Raw genomic sequence first — 3,589 nt, 5'->3', positions numbered from 1 at the left:
CCCAAAGTGCTGGGATTACAGGCGTGAGCCACCGCACCCAGCCTTCTCTCTTTTCTTTTAAAAAATTAACAGAAATTTTACTTAGAGGATATGCGTAGCTAACTAGGGTTCTTCCTATACCCTCATTCAGTGATAAAAAGTAGATCAAACACTTTCTGATCCCTCGTGACCTTTTTGACCACCGTATTGCTGGGTAGATTTTAGTGGGGGTTCTCTACCATCGGGCCTGCTTGGCCGCCACAGGGCACCTGCTTGGCCTTTTCACCCCCGAGCGTTGGCATCAGTTTTACAGGGAACTTTCTGTGGCTCTTACAAGGAGATGCCTCCAGTGCCCCATTTGCAGTTACACGAGCTGTGTTGTAGTACCCAGGGCTGTGGATCTCATGAAGTCACTTGTAATATTCTAGCAGAAATGGAAAGTCTTAAAAAAGCCTCAAGTGACTTGAAGGCACTGTGTGAAGAGAAGGTTTACTAAAGTGATCTGGATGTAATACAATCTGGCTGCTGTTTTTTGTAAACCAGACTCTTGCTGATCAGCCTCAAGCAGAGGGGGCTGCCTATGTCAGCTGGGCAGGGAGCTGACAGCAGCACCAGCAGGTTCCCTTTGCTAAGGGGGCTGCTGGGCCGGTGGCCCCTTCATCCTTCGGGCTCCCTGCATGTTCCTCGGAGGCTCTGAGGAAGGCAAACGGGACTGGCCGTCCATCACAGGCAGATTTGAAAAGGGAATCTAATGTCAGCCCCGCAACAAGGGCAGGTTTCTTGCAAATCCGAGAGTCAAGGATCCCATCTCATATTTACTCAGTAACAGTCATCCCTTTATGTATACAGAGAAAATCAAGATAATCGCACCAAAGATAAGCGTAGAGGTGAGTGAGGTGAGGAACAGTACTTAGGTGAAGAGACAGGCTTCTGAGACAGGTGCATGGGATTGTTCTGGGCTCAAGGGGAGTCTGCAGTGTGGTTAACTGCCCTGCCCTGTTGAAACTAGATATATTGTTTCCAGAGGTCACCGTGGTATTTGCCAATCATCTCACACCTTTTTAAAACCAAAACAACAACAACAAACAACAAACCAACAAAAACGACCCACCAAAACCAAGATTTGCTTTCACGTCTCATCCACCCTACAATCAAATGATTGGTTTCTTAGGCCCAGGTTAGGGTTAGGGGCTTTAGATTCTCCTTATTAAACCTCATTTTTGTTAGACTTGATCCATGATTCCAGCCTGCTCATCTATTTGATTCCTAAACTCTCATATATTGCATTGTCTATGTTTCCGAAGTTCTAGTGGTTAAGGACACAGGCTTTGGGGGTGAGAGAGAATGGGCATAAATCCCATTCCACCATTAAGTGGTTGTGTGGTTTTGGGTAAAGGCACAGTGAAGAATCTTCTGGGGCGTTTGACGGAGCAGATGAATGGTGTCTTATGGAACCCATGGCAGGAGGCAGCAGCCTTGGGAAGTTAGAACTGGGAAAGCTGAAAACAAATACATCTCCTTATCTCATCCCAGCTTCCATCTGAACGTTTAAGTCCTTTTTCTTTCTTTCCTGGAGGCTGACTCTTCCATCTACATGACAGGCAGAACAGTGTATCTCCAAAGATGCCCACATCCTAATCCTGGAATCTGTGACTATGCCATCTTGCACAGCAAAAAGGATATGCTTAATTTAAGGACCTTGAGCTGGGGAGATAATCCTGGATTATTTAGGATAATCACAAGAGTCCTTATACGGGAGAGGGGGAGGCAGGAAAGTTGGAATCCAAGAAGGAGATGTGATAACGGAAGCAAAGCCAGAGAAGATGCTACGCTGCTGGCGTTGAAGATGGAGGAAGGGACCAAGAGCCGAGAAATGCAGGTGGCGTCTAGAAGCAGGAAGAGTCTCCCTAAAATGAGGAATGCAGCCCTGTTGCCCCTTGATTGTTTGTATCATTTTAAGCCATTAAATTGCAAAAAGATTCTTCCCTTAAAGCCTTCCAGATTCTACCCACCCTCTTGCAGTAATGAGTTCCCCAGCTATCTCTGAGCCCCATTTGGAGGCAGGGTTGTTCCTGCCTTCATGCATTCTCCGTCACTCTTGTCTCCCTCGGTGCCTGGCACGGGCCCAGTGTAGAGCGTGCTCTTGGTAAATGTCCGTGGAACCAAAGCCCCCAAGGGAAAGCTGATGATGCCTTTCAGAAATCCAGCTGCATGATCACGGTTCTCTGGGCTTCTTCTGTAGTAGCCCTGCCAGAAAACGGAACAAGGATAGTCTCTCGTGAGTTTCTCCCAGTGAACATCCAGTGGGATTAGTGATGGTGGCTGCTTCCCTGAGTGTCCCTTCGCCGGCTGTGGGATCCCTGCTGTGGGGCCTCTGTGTTGTGAGTGCACCTGCTCTCTGAGACTGAGCTACTGCTGTCTCTGTAGTCCTCACATATCAGACATTAGGTTGAAAAAACCCACAGAAATATGGTTTTGATGCCTTCTAGTTCTCGAGTGTACTGCAATTGAAAAGGTACTTCCACATTCCTGATCTCTTTTAGTCCCTGTGTTAGCCCCTTGAAGCAGCCTCCCCCTCTTCAATTTGCTCAGCTTTCTTTCTTTTTTAATTGTAAGGATGAGAGTAACAACTTCCAAGCTCTTTACATGTGAAGTTGGAAACCGACCGTTCTCTTTTTTTTGTTCAGAGTTGCGGGATGGTAACTTGCTTTCACTGCTTGTTTAGGCAGAAGATGTTTCTGTTCCCAGTGCTGTTGGAACCCCAGCTCACCACCTCTTCAAAGTCATCAGGAACACTCGCATTTTCCTCTAAGAGCCCTGGCTAGACCTTTGCATCCTGCTCTTCCTTCTACTTAAGCCAGCATCGTCTCATGACCCCTCTATCCCTGCTGTTAAGATAGCCTTCTTGGTGTGTGGGCCTACAGCTGCCTGCAGCCATCTTACTTCTGTGCTCCAGGAAAGCCTACATACTGGCACGCTGCTCTCAGAAGGCACTTGATATCACAGTGTCCTGGGAGCTTGTCTCTACTGCTGGGATTCACACACAGATGCTCAGTCAATGCTGGAGGGTTGGTTACCTGGAAACCACATCCTCAGCCTCCTTTCTCTTCATAATCCTCTGCAGGTGGTCCCCAACCTACAAACCAGATGAGTTCTAAAAGCTTATTTTGCAGTTAATTGATTGTTTGGAGTTAGGATGCATCTTCCTGAGGATTCAGTGTCATAAATGGTGGTTAGGTTCCAGGCCCCCAACCAACATCTATTCCAGAGTTCAGCTACAATAGTAGCTGTTGTATAGCTGAACTCTGGAGTCATGAAGAGAATGGTCTTTGGACTCAGTCAGGCCTTGATGACTTCTGGTTCTGCTCTATCTGGTGACCTTGGGCAAATGATTTAACCACTGAGCCTCAGTTGCTTCACCTGCAAAATGGTGATAATTAATACTTACCTGGCAGGGTTGCTGAATAGTGCATATAAGGTGTTTAACATAGTACTTAGCACTTGGTAAATGCACAATGAATGCTCAGTATTATTTATTACTGCACCATTACATGTCTAGTTTGTTTAATAGCACCAAATACCTAATCATTGTTTATACTGCCCTTTCTCC

The sequence above is a fragment of the Colobus angolensis genome, unplaced genomic scaffold, assembly GCF_000951035.1.
Source record: "Colobus angolensis palliatus isolate OR3802 unplaced genomic scaffold, Cang.pa_1.0 Scaffold19, whole genome shotgun sequence".
Classification (NCBI taxonomy): domain Eukaryota; kingdom Metazoa; phylum Chordata; class Mammalia; order Primates; family Cercopithecidae; genus Colobus; species Colobus angolensis.
Note: the sequence above shows the minus strand (reverse complement) of the source record.